The 13,473-nt window shown below is 45.1% G+C and overlaps 1 long non-coding RNA gene across 2 annotated transcripts in view; it reads left to right on the forward strand.

Annotated features, from left to right (window-relative positions):
* The first annotated feature begins 10,615 nt into the window (after positions 1-10,615).
* Positions 10,616-13,473, forward strand: part of LOC138120631 (uncharacterized) — a 129,288-nt gene continuing 126,430 nt past the window's right edge. For both annotated transcript variants that reach the window (XR_011155920.1, XR_011155921.1), the window contains exon 1: positions 10,616-10,721. This is a non-coding gene — a long non-coding RNA (uncharacterized lncRNA). The remainder of the gene's footprint in view (positions 10,722-13,473) is intronic.

The following is a 13,473-nucleotide window of genomic DNA, read 5'->3' on the forward strand; positions in this document are numbered from 1 at the left end:
TCCACCACTTCCAGCGTGCTGAGAGGTTACTTAGTTCCATGCCCAGTCAATTATGCTCCTTGCTAACTCTGCTTGCATTTTCCACTTGAGTCCATCATAGTTTAAACCAGTTAAAAATGATTCCCTCTGTTCTGAAAAGCAGTTAATCAATAACACCCTGAGAATATTTCTTGCCTTCGTTTTCTTTCCCTGACCAGTCTACTCAGGGTATCCGTCACCTTGTTAATATATATTAAAAATGTAGCCCATGAAGGATTACACACAATATCCTTCTTGGACTTTTCATATTAAAGGAGGATGTGAATATGTGTGTCTCTGAGTGGTAAAAGGAACCTGAAGCAGAAGGGATTGAGGGAATGATGTAAAACAATTGTGGTCTTCTAAACGGAGTAGGATGTTCAAAAGTAATTTTGGCTTTGTTTGCAGTTTGGATACAGCACAAAATCAAATGTATTTTTCATGTCTCTCCCTGCAGAAATGGACAATGAAAAGGCTGGTCCTGGAGTACGAAGCATTCTAACTCTGTGGTGCTTTTTGGATGATCACAATCTTGAAGCAGGTATCCAATGTCTGGATATATCTGCCAGAAAACAATAGACAGCCAATTCCAGTGCCTGGGTGAGGACAAAAACGCTCATCAAAGAAGGACCAATGCACCAAGTTCTGCTAATTCCGACATCACCTGAGGGCAAGTTTAGCTCGTGCTGATGCACACACAGCACCAGGGCTTTGCCAGGTGTCATCTCCAATCAGCTGTGAGTGGAAAGTGTTAAAATACAAGGGATATTTTTTGTGTGGGTGCTGGAGTGAGCTGAGTTTGATGAGTCATTGTTGAGTGCACATTGGAGAAGCCAATGCAGAGCAGGTGTTACTGGCAATTTTTGACTGAAAGGCAGAAAGTCAATCATGGAGCCTCCACTACAGCCTACACTGCATGGAGACACTTTGTACCACAGTAAAATTCCTGGGGAACTGGGAACAGGGCTGTGTCTATAGCTAATGAGGACATTGATACACACACGCATTGCAAATGAGGTTCCCCTTTACCAGCACATTTAAATTGTGCTCCTTTGCTTTGGTATTGAAACAGTTACACCGGGCCAGGGAACATGTGATCATGCTTTTCTCGCCTGTTAAAATCCCTATACGAGCCCATGCTGATTAGAGATCCTATTGTGTGTATTTAGGGGGGAAAAAAGGCTCTGTAGTGGCTATGCATGAGACAGAGTGTGTTCTAGGAGTCAGAGGATGCCCTGTGATTTATGAGAGACAAAGAGGTACATTAGATACTGTTAGAATACATAATAATCCCCTGGCAATAATTTATTCGGCTTGCAAGGTTAGGATCTCCATAATTCTTGGTTGCACTCTATTGAAGGCTGCTGATGCTGATTATATATTTTTGTGTACATTAGAGGTACCTGTGAATATATGGATACTGTTCTTGCCTCCTGCTACCTCACTACTCACAGAGCTGCCAGTGGGACTATATCGTTTGGTCCATTTGTCTAAATAGTCCAGGCAAGTGCATCAGCTGTATTGGCTTCTTGTCAGTGGTTCTCTGCAACTTTGGGACATAAAATGATCCTCTGCAGATTTCACCTGCTTTTCTCACACAATTAGGTCACCACTGGCTCTGGGATGACACAAACGTCATCAGGAAGTCAACACGACTTCAACACGACATGCTGTCCCTCTGCAAGTACAGACGAATCAGACAGATGTTCCCTTGGAATTTTTAAACTGGGAACTCAAACCTGATTAATTTGTTGGTGGGATGGGGTGGGGTGCTCTTGACTGAGAGAAAAGAGTAGAGGAAATGGAAAATTCAAAACTTTCCTTCCCCCCAGAACTCAGTGACTTTTCATAAAATTTTTGCTCTGAAATCAGTTTATGATTCCACCTGTAAGGTCATTTCCAAGTGATTTATTACCACCTGACAGTCCACTCCAGGATTTTTGGTGACACTACATGGGTCTTTTGAGCTTTATGTTCAAATTTAATGGTGGTCACTGCAGCCAGATGGATGAAAAATACCCATTTCTTCACCACAGTTTCTTGTATTGGCCTCGGGGATTAGAAAAGTAGGTCTTTTATTTAGTTACACTGTCAGCAGCAATTTGTATGTGAGTTCAATTGCTTGGTTTGGAGTTCAAATATTCCAGTCTGAGTACAGCTGTGTGGGCTCATAAAGCATCCTGAAATCTGCTCTGCTCTGTGCCCCATGTCTGCACCGGAGATTGTGGTGGTCACTGCTGGGTGGAAACACAGAGGATGAGATGAAAGGAAAGTCAGGCAAGAAAAGAAATCCTTTTTGATGGAACAACAGGGAGAACTGGGAGTGCATGGGCGAGAACCTTGCTGAGGGCAGCACAGATCTTCCATGGGTGGGTGTGTTCTGTTCACATCCTCCTTAAGCATCGTGGTAAGGAAGGGGTTAAAAACTGTTTAACCATAGGGCTTTTTTTGTGCATATTAATTGGGCATTGCTCTATTTTATCACTGTAGTGCACTTTGTACAACAGTTTTAAAAACGCTCTGAGTAATGTTTGCTATGCTTCCTGCAACCTAATCTGCCAAATAATTTAGGTTATCCATGCCATGGAATTGACTTAACACTGGAGAAGAAATTAGCCCTGAAGTGCTGGAAGATCTCAGAGCTGCTGATTAGGGGTGTCTGATAACAGCACAGGCCTATAATGATTTTGTACAATGTTTTTGTGTGATGGTTCTTCTGGTTTTGAAGGCAGTCAGCATTTTGATCATGGAGATGCACATTTGATCCTCAGCACCAGGAAAGAGCCACTGGAAAAGCCACTCTGGCAGGCAGTGCTTTGCAAGGCTCCACTATTAAACAGCAGATCCTTGTAGCAGAGCTGTGCCTGTGGCCTTGAGTCAGGCAAGGTCACTCATCATGGTAGTGGCAGCAAAAGACCTAAAAGTTGTTTTTTCCCCCTTCCTGATTTCCCAGGCGGCGCAAGGGCACTGTGATCTCTGCAGTTGGGTGGTGTTTGTCTGTTCAATCCACCTCTAGATCTTCATCTCCTGTTTCAGGGCAATATTCCTTTCCATTAATTCCAGATTTCTTTTTTTTAGTGAATCTGCAGTAAACCTTGATAGTGTGTCTCTTTGAGAGTGCCTGGTTTTTGCATACGGCTGGCTGGAATGTACCCTTCCTGCGGAACCTCCATGCATCTAATCAACTTCTGTGGTACAGGGTTCCACAGGATAATTAGGAATGAGCAGAGAAGAAGTGATCTGGAAATTATTATTTACCTTCTTGAAGGACTTTCTATGGAAGGAGACTTTTCTTTCTTAAATGGAGCATTAAAATCTACAAGATTCTGCCACAGGGAATTTTCCACCTTTTCTTTTTCCACACTCTTGTCTTCCTTTCCTTTGGCCAAAGCACATACCACAATATTTGCATGTGCTGTTGCAGCACACAGCTCTTCTGATCCCACATCAGGTGTCAAATCTTTAATATGATTTCCTACATGTTTGACTAATCAATGCAGAACATCATCTTGAAAGATAATTTTACCCTCTGGCACTTCAGGGACAGGATAATGAGGCCTGGTGTTTTCCATTTTTTATTCTTCCACAAGAATCTACATTTTTTAGTCCCAGATAATTGATTTAAGTTCATGGAGGAAGGTTTTTCTCCCTTTTGCTTCCAGTATCTTGGATATTGATGGATTCTAGTGAGCTGGCAGAGCTGTGTGATCAGTATGTTTAGAGATTCGATATACTGCCATTCTGACCTTTCAGAAGCCAAGGGAAAAACATCAGGCCCAGCATGTTGATCCCACATGAACACTGAAATCTCAGGCAGCTTAGAGCTGCTTGAGCTGCCTGGAGAGAGGGATTTTCTCCAGGAAGGGAAGTTTGCTCTCAAGTCATTTGCCAAACAGGAAGGAACTTGCTCCCTCAACGCAGTGAGAAGTGGGAGATTTGAGGCAGAGGTGGAAGGCAGAGGGGTGGAAACAGAGACTTTCAGAAGAGCTGGGCACTCAGGCATTGCCCTGGAGTGCCTGGGCAGGGAGCATGGCATGGCATGGTGAGCGATAAACCATGGAGCCTCTGCTCCCCTGGCTCCAGCAGGGAGTCATTATCCGCTTGCTTTCAGCAGGCTGTGAAGCCTTTCTGACAAAAAGCTGCTCAGGTACCGCACTGATTGTCTGTGGAGCTGAAGGAATGGGACAAAGCCCTCTCCAGCAGGAGCTGGAGTCCATTCATCTCAGCAAAAATATATCTTAGTCTAAATATCCTTCCCAGAGACAATGGGAATTGGCAAGTAAAGGGCTGTTTTGCTTACTGATGTGACTGATCAAACATTTTCCAGCCAGTGATATTGTCACTGTTGGCCATGGATCCACTAAATCCACTGGATGAGACCCAAAAGGGAGTATAGTCCTGCTGCACCATGTACCTGAGGCTCTAAAATTATGAACTAGACATGTTTTTATGAATAATCCGTATATTTCTTCGGTATTTTACCACCATTAACTAGAGTTATTCTTGTATTATTATTATTTTTTTTTAGGGATGGCAGCAGCTTATGACAGATTTGTTTAGGGTTAGCCCTATACATAAATTAAGTGGCAGATAAAATTTAATTTTTCTTATAAGAAAAGCCTATAGCTCCTTAAATTGCTCATTTAACATCACTGAAAAGTAATACTCCACTTTAGAATGGACATCGTATTAACTTTAAAAGGCCTATTTAAAGTGACGGTTGTCAGTGAGTGAAAGCCAGATATGGTAATTTCGAGTTACAAATCAGAGTGAGGAAACTGGAGAATGGACAACCTTGTTAACACAAGCGCGACGGAGGAAGCACCGGGGTCAGAGTGCCAGCACGGAGAGGAATAAAGACACAGCACCAAAAATATGTCCTATAATTAGGGCAGCTGTAAGAGTCAAGGTTGAAGATTCTTCACCATGACATGTCTGATATAGAAAAAGTGATAGCCAAGAGTAATCACTTACAGGCACCGAGCCTTAAAGGAGCAGCACTGTGCTACCCTGGCTGGGGCAGGCGAGCCTGGAAGACAAAGAATGGGGGGCACGGGGTGACTCTGAGCAGTGGGAGTGGGGAAGGGGGTAGGGAGGAGCTGGAAATTTCAAGGGTCAACACTCAAAGGAAGCAAAAACTAGAAAATATTTCTCACTCGGCAGAGAGGTTTTGATCACGGTGTGGAACAGTGGTGACTCAGAGAGCGGGATGGGTTATGTTGTCATGCTGGGGGGTGTTCTGGGTTTAGATCCGAGTGGATGGGCACAAAATTACCTCTGGGGGGACACTGGGGGCGGAAGGTGACAGGAGGAGGCTGGAACAATGTGTTTGTAAATGGATGGACACAGGTACACTGATGGACACAGTGGGAGAACAGAGCTGGGGAAGGGACAGTTTTGGACAGCCACTCAGGAGGCACAGAAAGGATCCAAACTCTGAGCAGCCAGTAATCAGGGGGCACACATCCCCTTGGATGGGCAGCAGAACATGGGATGCATGGATGCTTCCTCCACCTCGGCCTTCCCCTCGTGGAGGGGAGTGGCACAGAACATGGGGCTCTGGTCCAGACTCTCCAGGTCAGCCTGCAGAGATCTGCCCCTTTGTTTGGGTAAGCAGTAAAACAGGAGCTGAGCCAGCGTGCTGCACATTCCACACTTCCCATGGAACCTTCATGGACACAGCGTACGGACACTGGAAAGGAGCAGGGAGCTTCCTCAGCATCCTGAACGAGGGAAGCTGGTGTGACCTGACCTGTGAGGCTTTGGGGAATGCTCTCTTGTCCTGGCTGCAATGCTCAGAGGAACATCCCTGACAGGCAGGTCAGAGTGGAGCAGGGAACAAGGCGACATTTCCATTAGTGAGGCATATCTTGGTATTCCAGTTTTCAGGGAATCTCTTGGGATCTGTGGAAACCTTTCAGGCTTTCTGCCTCCTCCATGACCCCCTTTGGGTTGTGTAAAAGCCCCAGGAGGCTGTCACAGGAGAAGCCTTCTCCTCTTCTGCTGCCTTCTGCTGTATTTCCTTGGGGAACGATCCAGTACAGACAGTTAATGTGGAGTGACATGGGCACATGCTTTTCCTCCTTAGTCCCCACCTCCTCCATGGGATCCATTTGAAAGGATAAAGGAGATTCAGGCTGAACTAAGTGCCGTATCCCCAAACACCCTCTCAACATTAAAGGGTATTCCACGAGAACAGCTGTAATGTAACACAACCCCCCTCCAGCTGAGCTCCCCTGTCCTTCATCGGGGAGCTGGAGCAGACACCTGGGGTCTCTGGGAGCCGGGCAGGGCTCGCTCTCCAACCCCACCTTTCTGAATAACCCACACCACCTCCGGGGAAAAGCCCGTTCCTCACCTAGCCTGGATCCTTCCTCACGGTATTTAAAGGCTGGTAAGTAACAACGATGAGCCCTTAAGAGAAGGACTCTCTGACCTTGCTTTAGGCTGCTGCCTCCCACTGCTATCCCGGATCTGGTTACCTGATATCCGCTTTTCCCTGCCAGCTCGTAGAGCCAAACCTTTCTTCAAGGGCAGGAGGATCAACCTGCCCCTGTGGACGTCTCCAGCATCCATACTTTGATTTGCAACGTGCTCACCACGGCGTTCAAAGGCTGAAGGGAAGAAGAGCATTTCCTCCACAGAAAAAAACCCTGGGAACAGAGTCACTGTGGCACCGGACACGGAGTTTCCTGGCGGATCAAAGGCCAGGAGTCCTTCAGCCCCTTTGTCAGCCAGTTTATTTTGCCTTTGTCTTTGTCAACCTGTAGTTGGGGATGTTAATTCGATTTTCCATTGAGAGGTGCAGATATCTATATTATTTTCCTAAAACTCCAGAGAATATTATAAATTTCTTTTTATTGCTTCCAGCCATGTTATTTAAAGTAATTAACCTTAATTTATAAATTTTTATATCAAACTGCCTTTTAACTTTTAGAACTGGCAGGAGAAGTCCATTTCCCAGGGCTCCTAATAGTTCTCCATTTAATCAAAATTCATCCATCAGATTCCAGTGTTAAATCATCTTTTAATTGGGAGTTACATTCTGGTTAATAGTTTTATAATTCGCCGCCTCTAATAGTTTTTACCACAGGGATCTACTCCATTTTTTCTCACTCTATTATTCCTGGTGTTCAGCAGGGACATTTTAAAAACGTTCACTTCCCCTGCCTGTTCTTTGTGATCTCATTAATTCTTGATAGCAAGTTCCCTTTCTCCTCATTACTGGAGCATAACTACCTTTATCACTAGGTGAAACCTTACTCATTTCTACAAGTGCTCTCCAATTTTATTTTTTTTTTCTCCTCTTAAATAAAATAACAATCTGCAATTTATTTCAGAAAATAATATTCTGTGTATTGCGTATGGTCACGGTGCTTGACACTGCAGAGATTTCAGAGTGGAGATTTTTGGGGCAAGAACTTGCTCTAACTTTGTATTTGCAGTGCTTTTCCCAGCAGGGCCCTGACAGCGGCTGGGTTTTTAGGAGATATTTCCAATTAAAAATATAAACTACTGATACTAATGGCATGAGAAAACCAAAGAATTGATTGACAGGAGTGGCAGATCTTTTTGGAGGGGATTATTCTGTGTGACCCACATGCCTTTTGCCTGCTCTCACGTTCTGCTGCAAGCGAGGAGCAGGATTGGGCTTCAGCATCACCACATCAGGTGCTGGTTTTACTCCAGGTGAACTCCACTGTGTAATTGTGAGCCAGGGCCTCGCTGATGCAGCTCTGAGCAGTCAGGGCAGTGTTGCATTAGCTTGGGATCCTCCCCAAATCATAAAAACAGCCCAAGGAGAAGTAAATAACCTTGTATATGAGGCAGTAAAGCCAAGCTTGTTGTTTTTTTAAAAAATGCCTAGAATTAGCGTAAAATTAAATTTGAAACCTTAATCCTCCAAGGGCTGATTCTCAATTTGCAGATCCACAAAACCTCTGCAAATTACCCCACCAATCCTACTGACAGTCTTATAGGAATATGTTATATTGACTACCCAAAGTCAGGCTCTGCAAAGGAGAGCACATTGTAAAGTGCCATTGGAGAGAGTGAGGAAAAACAATCTCCAGAGGTTTATATCTTAGTCCCTTGAACAGTCCCATAGAATCATTTCATATATAACTTCCTATAAGAAAAATAGGATGGACAAGTGTAAACAGAATTATTATACAATTATAGTGGTCCTTGCAATAACTATAACACTGTCCACTGTAATTTTTATGTCTCCATAAAGTACCAGCACTGCAGGACTCCTTTAGCCCTTCTCTCGCCCCACGTGGCAGTGTAATAACTTTTCCTAGTTAACATATGCATCAGTGCAGTAATTTGATATGACAATGATTACAAAATACTCCAGCAGTTTTAATTGACTAGTGTTGAGATCATATCACCAGCAACAGACAAGATCTTATCTCGTGTATGACTTCCATCCCGCCTGACTGGGGCAATATTTATGTTAATAAGGATCGCAGGCATTAGCCAAGTATTAAGTCCTCAGCTGTGCTAACTACATTTAGATGCAAACAATAATTTCACAGACTGCTGGCCACCCTTTCCTATGTGTGTAGTAGTTGTAAATAAAGAAATATTTAGGTTTTTGCACGGTACAAAATCTATTGAAGGAGTTTTTCCTCCTGGACCCCAGATTTCAGGATTCCTTGGAAGAAATAGGGCTGTAATTCAGCAGTTAAAAAGTCACCAAAGCTTGATACTGTATCTGAAGAAATTACCATAAAAATCTGAGGCGGTATTGTGCCTCCTGTATGCAGAGCAGGCAGACTATTACCTCCTCTTTTGTTGCTGCTGCAAACATTTACTTGGAGAGACCTTATTGTCAATGAGTTTTTGACAGAGGTCAAAGTATTTCTGAGTGAAACTGAAAGAGGTCTGGGGCTTATATCAGACAGCTGACAGCGTCAACAATAGTGTGTTTACTCATCCTGCATGCTGGAAAAATTAATTAAAAGTGTTTGTGAGGTGTTCTGAGCTGGCAGAAGCCTCGTATGCTTTTGGTAATGAGGATGCTGGTCTTGTCTGTGGGAGGAGGAAGCCTTGTGAAGGGGCTGGAGCACAGGGAGGAGGCTGAGGGAGCTGGGGCTGTTCAGCCTGAGGAAAGGGAGGCTTTAGGAGATCCTTGTTGCTCTTTGCAGCTTCCTGAAAGGAGGTTGTGGTGAGGGGACTTGGTCTCTCCTCCCAGAGAGAGGATGGCATCCTGACAGGATGACAGGAAATGGCCTGAACTTGCACCAGAGAGGCTTAGATTGGATATCAGGGAAAAAAATTTCCATGGAAAGGATTGTAAAGCCTCAGAACAGAGTGCCCAGGGAAGTGTTCAAAAAACGTGTGGATGTGTCTGGGTTTCTCTGTCAGTCAGTGCCAGCTAACTGAAGCACCTTACAGACTCATCCCCTAAATCCAGATAAATTCAGATAAATCCCAGCAGTGATGCAAATTACAGATTGGTTGGACATTAAAACCAGTGCCTTTGGTTTTGTGAATATATATACACACACTTTTAATATTTGGCCACTTAAAATATTCATCAAGTATTTTCATTCTGTTGCTCTTCACTAATGCATTTTTAAATGCATTTCTCTTGAATCAGCCCAGTCTCCTCTTTCATGAATCCTTATCTCTGTCCTATGGGCATCTGTATCCCTGCCCTAATGTTCCACTGTACAGGAACTGAGCTGCTCATAACCCTAATCATACAAAACCAGATGATTCATTACTGAAGTGGATGAAAGAAGGCATTAAGTATTGGCATAAAGGAGAAACGATAAACTGGTACCAGAAGGTTCATCTCTATTGGCTAAAGTGTTTGGGGATGCCACAGAAATAAACCCAGGGTTATAAACATTGCCCTGGATTAGGAACATGGAAGGAAATCTGGGAGAATGAACTCCTGTGCCCTGTTTTGGACAGGGGTCTGCCTGGGTGGCTCCCACTGAGGGATCAGGGTTGGAACATCCTGGGTGCAGTTGTGAAGGATTTGGGCTCAGTGTTATACTGTTGGTAGCTGTGGGCATTCACAGCCATGAAATAACTCAGGAATTACTGAAAGCTAAAAAAACCTTGTGGGCTCTTTTGGGCTGCAGTGTGGATGTCAGGGATCTTTATCTCTTCCTATCAAGTAAGAAGATTAAGGACCTTCTTTTTGTTTTTTAAGGCAAAAGGCAGTTGAATTCAGTGGACTTCAGGAGCTTGGACTTGAGGAGAAGATCAGGTCTTGTAAACTTGTGATTAAACAAGAAAAAGAGGGAAGCAACCCTACGGAGAAGAGCTGCACTGCTGTAGAAGGACATCAGTGATTTGGAAGGTGATAAATAACAGCATTGTTCACCACACTGGTCTCAGATATGAGCTAGGAGACACCATCAGGCCACTCCAACTTGTTCTTTGATGCACCAGCCCAAACACTGAGGATGGGCCTTTGAGGAGAGGCCAGGGGCTGGGTGGGCAGCAGGGAGGGGACAGGCAAAGCTGTTCACACTCATTGTTATGAAGCCCCCAGCTTTGGGTGACTACCCAGGAAATAAAACAGGATCTGGGTGGGACCAACCCTTCCCCTCCACCGGGGTGAGCAGTGCCTGTGCCAGGCTGCTGTGAAATGACCTGTGTGGGGTGTGCTTTGGGAAGCTGCTGCCTTGCTCCGAGGCTTGTGTGTGCGGCTCCCACGTGTGGTTCATCCCCCAGGCAAGGTAAGACATTCCTGCTTTCTTCTCTGGGTCTGGGATGTGGAGGAGGTGGGTGAGGATGTGACTGTAGCAGTGTGGTGTTCCTGCGTTCACACCAGGCTGTGTTTGGCTTCTTGTGTTTCTGCCTGGTAGCAAGTGAAGGGTTTTTATGGTTGTGATGGTTTGTTCCTCCTTCTCTGGCCTCTGGGAAAGTGCTTGGATGTGTGGGGCTGGCAGCCCTCTGCAGCAGAGTGGTCTCTGTGTCTGGGCCTCCTCTGGAGAAGAGGAACGAAAGCCTCTGGTGGAAAGCCTCTGAGTTCAAAATAAATCCGTGGAACATGATTTTATTCCCTTTTATCACTCTTGTGGTTTCTGAGCAGTGCTTCCCTGGAGCCCATGTCCCAGAGTCCGTGAAATAACAGTCCCTCGGGCACAAATGAGCTGTCCCTGGAGAGCCAGGGAATCGGGCAGTGGGGAAAACCGTCCTGAGCATCCTCTCTCGCTGCCGATGTCGTGTTCAGCTACGTGCTGTGATGTAAGGCAGCCCTAAATTACAAGCAAACAAACACAACCCCCTATCGTTCCTCATCTCTCTGCTGTGTGGGCAGAAACTCATCTGGTAGCCTGGAACAAAGTGCCGGGGTGGATGGGAGCCAGGGAAGCGGCTCGAACCGCTCCTCCTGCGGAGATGCTGCAATTTAGTGAGTCATTAAGAAATAATACGGGGTGTATTGCTCTCTCTAGTTCTCTCCACACAAACAGAAAATATGCAACATAATCTCGTGCATTTATTTGGGGTGAGGGATAATGGCCCTCAGAATGAAACACCAGCTGTCTTTAAAGGAAGCAAAACGCTCTGGCCACCCTCCTCTGTCCCCTGGCTGACTGCTGTACTTTGCGCCAAAAAGTGGCAGTGAAGGGGGGAACCCTTACAGAACTAATTTAGTTAAAATTTACACTCCTTGATTTTGTGCCTCTTCTTTTTCCCTCTTCTAGTTTTGTAGCTATGATGCAGTATTGATCCAAAGATCTATAGGATCATACCATGGCTCCAGGTGGGTGGCAGAATTGAGGCTAGGCTTCATTTCCATCTGAATGGTGCAGAAAATAATTCCACTTTCCAGCTTTTATTGCTCAGAACATTGCATTTCTCTCATTGCAGTGTATGGGAATTAGCTCTGGAGGAAAGAAATGATTTTTTTTTTCCTCCCCCCTCAATGTAGAGTGGAGCAGAAGGATTCAGGAAGAAGTAATGTAGGAAAGCAGACGGCGAGCTCATTGCTGTTTGAATTAGGTGCCGCTGGATTGCTCTAACGAAATGGGACTGCTCATGCCGGGTTCAAGTGGTGTTTCTGTGCAGGGATGGTCTCCAGACTGCAGATGCCTTGTCTGACTGGGACAGCTCCCTGCAGCACTGATAATAAACTCAGGGACAGCAGAGCAGGCAGCAGCTCAGCTTTGTTCTAGGTGTCGGTGTGGGGGGATGCACGGCAGAAACCTGGTTCTTTTCTATCCCATCATGATGCAAAGGCTGAGGAGAGCATCTGAAATGATGAACCAGCCTGGACTGGTAGTGTTGCCAGAGTTCATTCAGTTTGCTGTGTGAATTTAGTAAATCAGAAGGAGTTTCCCTGCAAGAGAAGTAGGCTGCCACCTGTTCATCAACTTGGCCACCTTAAACTCGTGCCTTTGGTGTTGCATTCTGCTAGAAGAGTTTTCCCCAGTTATTTCCTGCTAGAGGGGGAGGAAGGGAGAAGTTCAGTAACGTGCCAAGGAAATACTGCTGTCTCTGCACCCAGGAAAGAAAGAAACTGGGGAAAGACTTCCAGAAACGTATGTTTAGTGGCATACGCTAATAAACACAGCTCAGAAAATGTTACCAGCATCCTATGACTGGTTTCAGAAGCACAGGTCTTGGGAACTCCTTGTCAGTGCCAGTGTCTCAGGCAGGAGTTGAGGGGAAGTAAAAAATAATCTACAAGGGTTTAGGATAATTTATGAAGGTTCCTGTAACGCTGTAACCGGCAAGATGCTAAATGTTTCTCATACCAGAGAGGTGCTCTCAGGAGAATACCTGTCCTCATGAAGCATGTACTTCTAACACAGAATAGATGCTGCTACTGCCTGGTGTCACTTTAGTCATGACACTTTACATGACAGCAGTGGGATTTTGCAGCCCTGCTCACCCAGCTGGTCCCACCCACGAGGCTGTGCCTGGGCAAGTCTCTGAGGGTGCTGATCTCATTAGCACCCTGAGCAGTGCCTGCTGGGCTCAGAGGCTTGGAAATGTGCTCAGGCTTGGGCCACAGGATTTGTGCTTCCTGTCAATGACAAGTGGAGCAAATATTGACAGTGCTCTCAGAGACTCCAGTTACTATTGCTCTTGTTAATTCAGGGCAAAATTTATCCTCGTGCCACAGGCCTGTGTTAGTCTGTGCTGTTGAAACAACTGGACTGCTTGCTCCCATTTTTTGCTGTGTGGGTAATTTAGGGAATAAGCGAAAGATCTAAAAAATCTAAGGGTGTGTTTGGTCATCTGTGGGGTGTTTTTTACTTTTTTATCACCATGCTCTTCTTTTCTGTTTCTAACCTTGTGTGTGCAAAGGTAGAACATGTTGTGTTAATGTTACTTCAGCTTGGGAGAGGAGGGAGATGGAAATACAGAGAGCAAAATAGTAATTTTCCTCCTGAAGCTGGTGAACTTCTGGGTAATGCCCTGAACATCTATCACTTTTAAGGACTCCTAGATTTAAAGAAGGAAAAAACCCTGTAAAAA

The sequence above is a fragment of the Aphelocoma coerulescens genome, chromosome 19 (assembly GCF_041296385.1).
Source record: "Aphelocoma coerulescens isolate FSJ_1873_10779 chromosome 19, UR_Acoe_1.0, whole genome shotgun sequence".
NCBI lineage: Eukaryota > Metazoa > Chordata > Aves > Passeriformes > Corvidae > Aphelocoma > Aphelocoma coerulescens.